This window comes from Protopterus annectens, chromosome 4.part1 (genome assembly GCF_019279795.1).
Source record: "Protopterus annectens isolate FY-2018-M chromosome 4.part1, PAN1.0, whole genome shotgun sequence".
Lineage (NCBI taxonomy): Eukaryota > Metazoa > Chordata > Ceratodontiformes > Protopteridae > Protopterus > Protopterus annectens.
Genome location: NC_056734.1, coordinates 402450368 through 402463853, shown reverse-complemented (window position 1 = coordinate 402463853; position 13486 = coordinate 402450368). Strand labels below are relative to the sequence as shown.

Below are 13486 nucleotides of genomic sequence, written 5' to 3'. Positions count from 1 at the left end.
ATTAGCAAAAAACTAAGGGCACTCATAAAATCATCAAAGGCCAGCTTCGAGAGAAAAATTGCACAGGACACTAAGGATAATCACAAGGCTTTCTTTAGTTATGTTAGGAACCTGGGTGGGAATTCCCAGATATGCTCAGAATTAGTCCAAAATGACAAAAAATACACTGATCCCACAGACATTGCCAACATCCTAGCTGACAGGTTCAGCACAAACTTCTCCCCCTCTCCCCACCGAAAGGGCAAATATCTATCCCAGCAGAGTGCTGCCCCCCTGACATCTCAGATGCTCAGGTGGGAGCCTCCCTCTCCAAAGCAAAAAACACAGCATCAATGGGACCAGACGGTGTCCCAGGCTGCGTCCTACATGAACTCCAAGAAGAGCTAAACCCAAACATAAAACTACTGTTCAATCTCAGCCTTACTACAGGATATGTACCCAAAGAGTGGCGTACAGCAACAGTGGTCCCTCTCCACAAAGGTGGTGCCTCAACGGACCCTGGAAACTATTGCCCCATAAGCCTGACTAGCTTGGTCTGCAAAGCTATGGAAAGGATCATCATGGACCTCATAAATAAAGATATTGGGGACCTACAGACACTGGATCCTACCCAGTTTGGCTTTGTTAAGGGCAGATCCTGCCTCTTAAACCTGGTTGACTTCTTTGAAACAGTCACCAAGGCCATTGACGAAGGGAAGGTGGTCCACACAGCCTATCTGGACCTCGCAAAAGCCTTCGATACAATACCCCACTCGGGCATTATAGATAAGCTCACCAGCTTAAATATAAACCCCTATGTCACTAGATGGGTTGCAAACTGGCTCAAGGACAGAACCCACATGGTTAGAATTGCTGGAGCCATGTCAGACTCCAAACCAGTTACAAGTGGTGTCCCACAAGGCTCAGTCCTGGGACCTCTCTTGTTTGGTATATATTTCTCGGAGGTACAGGCCAACACGGAAGGACTGTGGCTGACCAAGTTCGCATATGACTGCAAACTGGGCGCCATAATCGACTCTCCAGCCGACACAAGCATCCTCCAAAAGGGCCTCATAGAAACAGACAACTGGTGCTAGAGCCATGGCCTCAAGCTAAACGCCAAAAAGTGTATAGTCATCCCCTTTCAAAAACAAAGTGCCCACAAATTACCACATAGGTGGTAATCCATTAAGTACAGAAGAAGTAATTAGGGACCTGGGGACCCAAGCTGATAGCAATCTCTCATTTGACAACCACATGGCCAAAGTGGTTAGAAAAACATTTTATATAGCCCACCTAATCATGAAGGGATTCACATCTAGATTAGGGGAGGTCATAGTGCCTCTTTACTCATCCCTCATCAGGCCCATAATTGAGTACAATGCCCCTTTTGGGATGTACCTTACCAAACACCTGCAGCAACTGGAAAGACCCCAAAAGTACCTCACCAAGAGGATCAAAGGGCTCAAACAGATGCCATATGCTGCCCGGTTAAAGAAACTCCAGCTCTACTCAGTGGCATACCGCCTGCTCAGAGGTGACCTGTGCCTGACGTATAAGGCCATGTCCAACCTGGAATTAAGGGACATGCTGCACCTCAAAAAATCCAAATCCCATCGAGCTACACGCTCGAGAGACTTGAACCTCAGCACTGAAATAAATAGGACATGCTGGAGGGACAGATTCATAACCCAGAGGCTCCCTTCACTCTGGAATAAAATCCCAGTCCAGGTTAGGCAGAGTCCCTCATTGACTCTTTTCAAGAGGAATCTTGATGAGTGGATGGGAGATCGTAGGTTTACCCCCGGTATCACTTCTGTGTCACTGTTAGACAGAGGCACAGTATACTGACCTCGAAAAAGGGCATAGCAAAATTAATTTAAAATGGGTGGCGAAAGCCAAACATACTCTGGCTAGGCTTATAAATGCCCTAGGGCAGATAGCCTAGTATGAACCTATGAACCTATATATATATATATATATATATATATATATATATATGTATATATGGGTGAGATGAAGACATTGTGATCTTTACAGTGATATATAACCCAGCGATTCAGGTTGTTATATCCAGGCAGGGTATCAGTGAATATTTTCAAGTATATTAGAAACTTCTTTGACATGTATGCATTTGAAGTTGAAGAGGGGAATAAATGGTTGCGGGGTGGGTATTTCATGATCTGGTGTGAAATGTTTTGATGAGCGACGTTGAAAGGTGTTTATAGAGAGGGAATAATGAGGAAGCTTTTGTTATGTAAGAAGGCTAATTTCTTTCCAAAACTGTTTGCAGAATTTAAGAATGATTTGTTTCTTTGTTTGGAGATTGTTTTTGTGCCTTCTGATGGACTGCTGGGCTAAGTTATATAAGGCTACAGAGGAGGCCTCTGTTCTCTGTGTGGCGGTTGTTTCCATTTCTTGTCACACCTCATTCTTTATAGTGAAGATATGTTTCAGCTCACTGGATAGCCATTCAGTTTTGGTGGGTTTAGAAGGCCTGTGGATAAGTGGAAAGAATTGTCTTGCAGCTGGAGAACAGAGTTATTTAGGTTTATGGCTGCTGTATTATTGTTCCAGTTCTGGGCTATGCAAAAGTTTTTGAGCTTGTCAATATTAGTGCTTGACTGGTTTCTAAAGGCTTTTAATATTTGTGTCAGTTTTATATGATGGCTGATAATTTTGAAGTTGATTGGGCAGTGGTCACTTAAGGATGGTGGAGAATGTTTACATTGGAGATGGAGTTTGGTATATTTGTAATAATGTGGTTAAGTGTGTAGTTCATGGAGGACCTGAGGCTAGGTTTTGTCGGGTGTTCTATGAGTTGAAGGAGATCCATTTCTGTAAGTAAAGAACCCATGTCAGATAAAAGAGGGCCAATATAATTTAGGTTGAAGTCAACTAGAATCATCATGTTATTATTTTGGGACAGTTATTTAGGATGACAGTTATAAATTATTTGTATTTCTTTATGGAAGAAGGAAATTGCATATAGTCTGTAGCAATCAGTAGAGGCTTGCTTTTGCGAGCAGTAAATTTTAAGAGAATCCAGTTTGGCCTGAAGTCTGAGGAGGAGTTGCCTTGTGCAATGAGTTTTTTCTTTAGGTTATTTTTGTACCTAACTAGAGAAGCCTCCACCATATTGTTTACTTGGTCTGGCATTATTAATATACTCATAGGAGGTTACAAAGAGTCTTGTTTGACCAAGGATTCTGTAAGTGCTATAACAGTCTACTTCTAAAGCTTAAATACACATTTCCCATCATTTCATTAGTTATCTTACAAAACACATATACTGTACCTTACAAAAACAAAGTTCAAAAGATTTTCAGATTCATTGGCCTAGCAAACTTCCTGACACACCGCTGCACTAGGTTGAGTTCGGCCAACATCATCCTTATGACAGTAAGTGGAACTTTTGTCTTCAGGACCACTTATCTATGCATTCTATAGTAATGATTTCTGTCTTACAGCCAGCAGACCTCAACCATACAAGTTATAAATGTTTTGACACCACAAAACCCCAGTTATCATATTCTGTTTAGACTGTTCTGTCTGGCCATCTTTGAGGAAGACTTCCCCATGTTTATCCCAAATCTCTAAAACTATGTCCCTATAGTCTGTCAGTTAACCCAGAGGGCTAAAGTTCTGGCTTGTTAAAGGTGCAGTAACAATAACAGGTATGCATAATGAATGTCAAGATAGAAGGCATCTACCAATAAGCAGACACATAAGATATGCTGTCATTGTAAACAGCGAAACACTGTTCCATACTATAAGCATTATCTCTGTTACCAAGAGTACAAAGTGAAGAGAAAACTCAATTAGTAAAGAACTAATAAACAAATCAAGAACTGCAGAAGCTAAAGGTTGACATTGCAAGTAGATAACATCCCTGAATTAAGAAGAACTAAACATAAACAGTGGCACTAGTGCTTTCAAGGAAGGGCTATTGGAAGCAAACAAATGGGCGGTTTTACCTGAAATGGGGAGGGGCTATATCAGTATGTCAATGTATGACTGCAGCCAATATGAACAGGTGAAACCTAATAAGCTTTGGTGCTTTCAAACTGTCTTTTACTTTTACATCTTCTAACACACATCAGAGACCACAATCTCTTCCTTGCTGATTTGCCAATGCATATGTTAATGTAGCCTCCAGGAGAGAAAATTTCTGCCAAGGTACAAGTGTTAAATGTAACAAATTCAAACACTATATTTCAGAAATAAATTCATCAAGCAAAGACAAAAGGCAAATGCTTGTTTATTTATGGAAAAAAAATGTTTACCTTTCTTTGAAGCAAATGTGACCTCAGAGATGATTATAGGCAGTAACTGGGGATTAGGGACTTTCCCTTTTATAAATCACTAACAGCACTAATGTTGAAAAAGATATCTGTTTTTTTTATCCTGTTATCATATTTTTATGTATCTGTGGTGGAATCTTTGCAATTTCTTGAAATCTGTCACCACCACAAAGAGACATATGTGTTCATTTTGTTATTAATGTTTTATACACACACACACACACGTATGTACTTACCACATACACACATACACACACACACATACACACACACATTAAAAAACGTACAAATCCAGACACATGTCCCATTCATATTCACATGAATGCATGCAAATGTAAATAAACACAGACACATTCACTCACAGACTTTACCTAACATGACCTTTTTACTGTGCACCTGTGTACCTCTACAGCTATGTTTCGCTGGCAAGTAATTCCCCTTAATTTAGTTTTAATATGTTTCTCCTAACATAACAAACACCCAAAACTCAGAAAGATGAAAAGGTCAACTTCAAGCACACAGACACATATACCTCCTCATAACTCTACAGTCGCAGCAACACAAGGAGGGGTAAAATCTCCCATATAAAATAGCCAATACTGGTGCATATTTAGAAATCCCACTGGCTATGTTTCCTTATGCAAATCAGCGACTAACATTATATTCGTCAGCATCTTTTTGTTTTAGGCAACTGACACTCAAAGAATTTCACTTTGGCAACCTGTGAAGGAGCCCCTTAATTCAGTATTAAGAAAATATGATTCCATGATTTTTCTCTATGGCTGACGTCATCCTAACTGGCCTTTATCATTCTGCCTCTGATTTTCTCCCTCTTCATGAAGGGGAACTGCATAAGTCCTCCACCAGCCTTAGGGAACCTTTTCATGTTCCCAATATTTCTAAAAATATGTAGCTAATTGTTACACTAGTATCCCTTTGGGTCTTTTGGAATTCAGTGTGAATTCTCTCTTACTCACAACTTTATATTTTAGACCACTTTTTCATTGAACACTAGTCATTATATCAGGGGTGCTTGTGTTTATTGGATGTGTACATGTTGATCTACTGCTTGCTGTTTCTTTATAAGATTGTTAAAATATTCAGTGTCTTCTCTCCTCTTAGGAGGTATATGACGTACTTGGTTACTAAAGGAAAAAAAGAAAAAGAAAAAAACTGAATGACTTAAAGTAGTGTGAGAAAATACTAAGGAACTTAATTAGGGCAGAGACAGTGGGAAAATACAGATGCACGTTATGTGCCATAAAAAGGAATGGAATATAATTTGGTAGTGCTTTAAATATTTTTCACATCCTTAGTAAATCAAAAATAGTTTTCAGAAAAAATGCTTAATATACAAATACTGCTACCTAAGCAATCTTAACAGTTTTACTGCAAATAAATTAAATCAGAAAATAACTTTGCAGTACCAACACATTTTTTTAATTTAATTATAAGGATATTTTTATGTTGGTACAATCTTCATCCCCTTCAGTAACAGGCCTGTTTCATGTTCAATCAAGTAAATGCAATTAAGATCAATTATTGTCAGTGACAGATGCAAATTAGAACGCAGTACCTCTTTTAGTATGCATTCTTATTTTTATCCATGAATTTTGATGTTCGTTTCCTGTACTAGCAGCTATTGCATATATATAGGTGCTCTGCAGCTTCTTCCAGGACCTGTCCCCAGTTCTATAAACACTTAATTCACTTTAACCAAACACACTAATTTATGTACTCATTTCCAGCTTCATGCCTGTCAACAGTTTTTAACTTCCTTGAGTTTCAGCCCCTATATGACTATATCAGAGGCAGATGCTTGTTGCTACTTCTAGTAGCCCAGTTAAAACCCCTAGTAGCTTTGCCACCACCCTTGAAAAGGCAGGAAGAGGTACCACAAGGTATAATTTCTCTGAATGGAGGACTAAGAATAATATCTGGGCTGTTAGAAAAGAAAAAAGCCCAGCTGATTTTTTACAGAATTCACATCTTCATGCATTTACAGTATAAACCAATCAACAAATGCGCATGTATTTTCTGAACATTAAGAAGTATGAAACTTTAATGCTTGCCATTACTGACTGTAGTCCTAAATGATTTTACAGAAAATGAAGACATCAATAAAGATCTGTCAGTTGGTGCAGAGGATTAGGGTTCAAAGCTTTTAGTGAGCTACCTTCTTCGGTCAAAGGTACAGGGTTTAGCTCCATTTGCCTACTGTCAGTACTCATGTCTTACAAACATAAAAAGGACAGGGCAAAAAGTGATTATAAAACTCCAGTGACTGGTATTACTGATTTCACCAGATAGGTTGTATACAGGAAAGGTAAGGGAACAGAGACACACAACCACTCACACACTCACACGCCGTCTTCCCTTAAGGGAACTGTGGGAATGACAGTGCAGCAAATTCACAGTAAAAGAGAGAGTAAAAGTAACCACTGTGGACTGCTTAGTTTGCCTTTTGCTGGACTCATCCCTGAATCACAGTAATGCAGAAGCAGCAATTCCACACAGTTCATTCCCTTGCTGAGCTGCCCACCTCCACTCTTTAAATGGCTGTCTGTGCCTGCCATCTTTCAGAAGAGCTGACACCTTCCATGACAGTATGATAGTTTGTCTTCAAAATAGAATGTGATTACCTATCTTACCTAGCTGGTACTGTTCTGTCCTCCTGCCCGAACGCCTCTACTAAGGAAACCCCCCCCACCACAGTATACTGTGAGGCTCCCAGGTACTTGGCATCGACGGTGCGAATGCACAAACTCTACACCTCCCATCTACTATAAAAGGACTCTAGGGTAAAGGAATTTACCCCAATTTTTAATATACCTACCTGGGCAGCATCTTGCAAGCAGGAAAACAAACAGTACCTCCCAAATTACAGGTCTTTGCATCCTAGAAGGTGCTATTTTTCACCTGACCTTAATACTTACAACTGTCTTCCTCTAAGGCCCTGCAAACTCCCGGCAGGTTTTCCTGACGTCAGGGAGTTTTCAAATATCCCACCAGTCTCCGCCATCTTAACTCCTGGTCTTGCTGGTACTGTTCTGTCCTCCTGCCCGGACGCCTCTACTAAGGAACCCCCCCCCCACCACAGTATACCGTGAGGCTCCCAGGTACTTGGCATCGACGGTGCGAATGCACAAACCCTACACCTCCCATCTACTATAAAAGGACTCTAGGGTAAAGGAATTTACCCCAATTTTTAATATACCTACCTGGGCAGCGTCTTGCAAGCAGGAAAACAAACATTACCTCCCAAATTACAGGTCTTTGCATCCTAGAAGGTGCTATTTTTCACCTGACCTTAATACTTACAACTGGCTGCCTCTAAGGCCCTGCAAACTCCCAGCAGGTGTATTCCCCGCTCCGTGTCATAACTAAGGAGAATGGGAACGTAGTCAAATGGCCACTAGCATATTAGCATAGACTACCGAGCGTGGCTTAGGCGACTATTGCTAGTATTATCACAAGTTTATTTTTGTGTAGAGTGTATGTATAGCAGTCGCATATAAGTATAGAGTACCAAGTGTGGCATAGGCGACTATTGCTAGTTTATGATAAGTTTATTTTTGTGTAGTGTGAATGTATAGCAGTCGCAAGTTAAGCACGACAATAGGTTGCACGTGTAACTGCTGATACTTGTGTTCCTTGCTTAATCCAAAGTTACCTGGTGTAATTGTTCTCTCTCAGTGTTTTACTTGGACTAGGATACTAACATGCATTTTACCTATATAACTACTGTATTTACAAGCCTAAAGTGTAGTTTCATGTAGTAGGGTACTGCATACTTAAATCTATACCTCTCCCTTACCTGTCTACCTCTATCTAACCCTAATAGAATAGCCTGCTACATTCACTCTCGTTACTTTTATCTAACCAGTGCATACAACGTGCTATTTAAATGTGGTATCTCTCCTTTCTCTCATTCTAGGAACCCCCCCCACCACAGTATACCGTGAGGCTCCCAGGTACTTGGCATCGACGGTGCGAATGCACAAACCCTACACCTCCCATCTACTATAAAAGGACTCTAGGGTAAAGGAATTTACCCCAATTTTTAATATACCTACCTGGGCAGCGTCTTGCAAGCAGGAAAACAAACAGTACCGCCCAAATTACAGGTCTTTGCATACTAGAAGGTGCTATTTTTCACCTGACCTTAATACTTACAACTGGCTGCCTCTAAGGCCCTGCAAACTCCCGGCAGGTTTTCCTGATGTCAGGGAGTTTTCAAATATCCCGCCAGTCTCCGCCATCTTAACTCCTGGTCTTGCTGGTACTGTTCTGTCCTCCTGCCTGGACGCCTCTATTAAGGAACCCCCCCCCACCACAGTATACCGTGAGGCTCCCAGGTACTTGGCATCGACGGTGCGAATGCACAAACCCTACACCTCCCATCTACTATAACAGGACTCTAGGGTAAAGGAATTTACCCCAATTTTTAATATACCTACCTGGGTAGCGTCTTGCAAGCAGGAAAACAAACAGTACCTCCCAAATTACAGGTCTTTGCATCCTAGAAGGTGCTATTTTTCACCTGACCTTAATACTTACAACTGGCTGCCTCTAAGGCCCTGCAAACTCCCAGCAGGTGTATTCCCCGCTCCGTGTCATAACTAAGGAGAATGGGAACGTAGTCAAATGGCCACTAGCATATTATCATAGACTACCGAGCGTGGCTTAGGCGACTATTGCTAGTATTATCACAAGTTTATTTTTGTGTACAGTGTATGTATAGCAGTCGCATATAAGTATAGAGTACCGAGTGTGGCATAGGCGGCTATTGCTAGTTTATGATAAGTTTATTTTTGTGTAGTGTGAATGTATAGCAGTTGCAAGTTAAGCACGCCAATAGGTTGCACGTGTAACTGCTGATACTTGTGTTCCTTGCTTAATCCAAAGTTACCTGGTGTAATTGTTCTCTCTCAGTGTTTTACTTGGACTAGGATACTAACATGCATTTTACCTATGTAACTACTGTATTTACAAGCCTAAAGTGTAGTTTCATGTAGTAGGGTACTGCATACTTAAATCTATACCTCTCCCCTGCCTACCTACCTCTATCTAACCCTAATAGAATAGCCTGCTACATTCACTGTCGTTACTTTTATCTAACCAGTGCATACAACGTGCTATTTAAATGTGGTATCTCTCCTTTCTCTCATTCTAGGAACCCCCCCCCACCACAGTATACCGTGAGGCTCCCAGGTACTTGGCATCGACGGTGCGAATGCACAAATCCTACACCTCCCATCTACTATAAAAGGACTCTAGGGTAAAGGAATTTACCCCAATTTTTAATATACCTACCTGGGCAGCGTCTTGCAAGCAGGAAAACAAACAGTACCTCCCAAATTACAGGTCTTTGCATCCTAGAAGGTGCTATTTTTCACCTGACCTTAATACTTACAACTGGCTGCCTCTAAGGCCCTGCAAACTCCCGGCAGGTGTATTCCCCGCTCCGCTTCGCTCCCCACCCTGCCCCCATATCCCACCCGCCCCCACTACCCCTAAATTTATAGATATATCTAGCCCATCCCACCCTATCTTCCTCCCTATCACGCCTGTCCTCCAATTCACAACACCTCACCCCTCACTCCTAGCCAACTCCCAAAATAATTAAGTGCCTCCTCCTATTTCACTCCATCCTACAAGCTACCTCCTTCTTACTACCATGGCCAAAACTATGTATTCCTTCATCTCTTCACTAACATTACTTCTTCCTATCTTGTACCTCCTATCAAGATACGAACACCAAGCACTCTTAGGAATTCCCTTTCCAAAAGCTCACACTATCACACAGGCACACTTACCTCCTAACACAATAGTACCCTCTCTCCACCCTGCAAAAACTCTAGGTCTCAATAAAACTCATCTAACCCTTCACTACCCTAGCTTAACCAAAATAAATCTCAACTCAAACTACTAAGCAAACTCCATAGATTCCTAGAGCACCTAAAACAATGCATTACCCAACATGGTGACATTCACCCAAATCCAGGCCCCAATACCAATCATGATTCTGTCACCTCAACATTACCCCAAGCTCCTACTAACTCCCTCTTCATCTTTCACCTTAACCTGAGAAGCATAAACAATAAAGTACATAGCTTACATGCTATGATAGCCACACACTCCCCAGATATCTTGTGCCTATCAGAAACATGGCTCAAACCTGCCACAAAGGATGAAGAAATTCTCCCACCTGGCTATAATATCTTAAGGATGGATCGAATAACCAAAAGGGGCGGAGGAATAGCTGTAATGTTTAAGAACAGACTTAACATCATTAGGAATCCTCTGCATCCTCCCCAGGTCTCTAACATAGAACTTATTGCACTAAAGATTTGCATTAACACCCAAAAATGCATCAATCTTGTTGTAATCTATATCCCACCAGGAAAGAACCTTGAAAACCTAGAGCAAACTCTAAGTTGGTTAGCCACCAACTACCCTCAAGAAACTATAGTACTGGGGGATTTCAATATTGACTGGTCCCACTGCTCCACCAACCCAAACCCCCACCCAATCAATCTATATGGCTTCTCCCAAAATATTACATCTCCAACTAGAATCGGTAATATTCAGCAAAAAGAGAGCACGATTGACTGGATTCTCACCAATAAAGATCCGAACAACTATACCACTGGTACCCTCCCAAATGACCTTAGTGACCACCTTGTCACTTACATTTTAAAACACAAACTTTCTTGTACCAATCCGCCCTTATACAAACTTGTTAGAAATAGAAAAAAGTTCAACCCAGAACTATTCCTTGCGGAACTAAAAGCCTGCAATTGGTCAATCCTAAATACTCTACCCCTAGCCGAGAGCGTCTCATACTTTAATGACACTTTCTTAAACATTCTCCACTCTCATGCCCCAAATAGGCAAATTAGAACCAAAGACCGCATAGCTCCCTGGTTAACAAAAGAAACCAAAACAAAAATTAAACTCCGTGACCAGGCTTGGCACAAATGGAGAGCTACCAAAACCCCCCTAGACCGTATTTTATTTCAACAACTAAGAAACTCAACAAAATCGGACATAACTCGAGACAAAAAACAATATTACAGTCACCTCCAGGACAAATACCAGACTAACCCAAAAAAGTTCTGGGCTGGTTTTAATAATCTCCTCCATCCTGGGAAATCAACTACCCCAGCCCCTGAGAATCTCACTGGTCAAGAACCAGAGGTAGTAGCCAACACCTTTAACACTTTCTTTACTGAGACCATCCAGTCCTTAGCCAGTCATCTACCTTCCTCTTCTCCCTCCTTTACTCTTCCTGACATCACACCTCCTCTCTCCTTTAACTTACAACCAGTTTCTACCTCCTATATCCGTACCCTATTAAAAAAACTAAAGCCGTCCACCCTAGCGGCCGATCGCCTCCCAGCGGAATACCTACAAATCTACAAATATCGGCTGATGTCATTGCCTATCCTATATCAATCCTGATTAATAGATCTATTACTGAGGCTACAATCCCCCCCTACTTGGAAAATATCATATATCATTCCACTTCATAAGGGAGGTTCCTCCACAGAAATATCTAACTATAGACCCATTGCAATATTGTCTCCAATAGCTAAAATAATGGAACGGTGTGTTCACAAACAACTCCTACACTACCTCACCCTCAATAATCTCCTGTCCACAACCCAGCATGGCTTCTGGCCCCACCATAGTACAACCACTGCCCTCCTCTCCTTTGTCGACTCAGTCAATAGTAACCGTAACAAAAAACTAACATCTTCTGCTCTCTTCCTCGACCTATCAAAAGCTTTCGATATGGTTAATCACCAGCTATTACTACACACCCTACAAACCCTCCATCTTGACAAACTAGCCCTATGCTGGTTTAAGGATTACCTCACTGGCAGGCAGCAAGCAGTCCAATGGCAAAATAGTCTATCTCACCTGCTCTCAAACAACATTGGTGTTCCACAGGGCTCCATACTTGGTCCCCTTCTTTTCTCTGTTTTTATAAATGATCTCCACACAGTCATCCCCAGAGCCACCTGCATTCAATATGCAGACAACTCTACCCTGATCTGTTCTGATCGGTCTCTTCAAAATCTCCAAGTAGCCACCCAACAATGTTTCGCTAAAGTTGAAAAATGGTTCTCCCAGTGGAAACTCATACTCAACCCGACAAAAACCAAGCTACTTCTATTTTCCCCCACATCCACCAATCCACTGACCCAAGAACCCCCCCCTGATAACCCAAGGACCTTCTTTGTGGAATCATTTAATGGCACCATCTCTGAGCCCGTCCCCTGTACCAAACTATTAGGTGTTACGATTGACCACAAGCTTAAATTCGACATGCACATTGCCCAAACCATAAAGTCAGATGTTATGTGATCCTATCTCGCCTACATTCTGACTGATGGGTTTGGAGCCGATCCCTCGGCTCCGACTCGGCACGCTTATGCCAAAGAGCGAAGTCTCTTATTGGCTGAGCTTACTATATCCCAGGATGCACCACTACCAGTCCCCCAGATCTCATTTGCCGCTAACTAGCAAAGACGTGGTCTCGAGCTGGCTGAGCTAAGTAGTGTCTTTTCACTAACTTTTTCTGTCAGAAATTTGCTAATTCTTTAACAAAAAGCTGTTTTAACAGCTACTCTGTGCTTGTGTGTGTTTTGAAAACTTTTGTGGAAAATTTGTGTGTGATTGGTGTTTGTTCTGGTTACAGGCTCCCTTCATCCGTAGGGCCTTTCCTGTTGGTTAATCCCTTTTAAACCTTAGGGGTTCTTGGATTCCTTTATACATTTATTCACTGTTGTATGTCTTCAGTTGGCCTTTATTTTAATTGCGGGCTATCATTGTGAACGGCAAGTTAATCTTTGTAGGGTCAGTCTATTCCAACAAAGTTTTGTCTGTGAGAGAGTTACTCAGTTTTACTTATAATGTCTCAGGCTCCTAGGCCTTCGGGCTTCAAGAAATGCACTAAATGTAGTTTTAAAATGTCTATCACGGATGACCACTCTCTCTGTGTATATTGTTTGGGCGCCAAACATTTGCAGGAGTCCTGCAGCGTGTGTCACGCTTTTTCCTCGAGGGTCCTCCAAGAGAGGAAAAATAAGCTTATATTGAAAGGCCTTATAAAACCCTCTTTTGAAGAAGCTTTAGCATCCTCTCCTTCTCCTGCTAAAAAGAAAAGGGCGTCGGCTCCGACCAGTCCGTCG

At 41.6% G+C, this 13486-nt stretch overlaps 1 protein-coding gene across 1 annotated transcript in view; it reads left to right on the top strand.

The window, feature by feature from the left end:
* Positions 1-13486, top strand: part of P3H2 (prolyl 3-hydroxylase 2) — a 1547814-nt gene that overhangs the window by 1468140 nt on the left and 66188 nt on the right. The gene's annotated exons all lie outside the window — the stretch shown is intronic.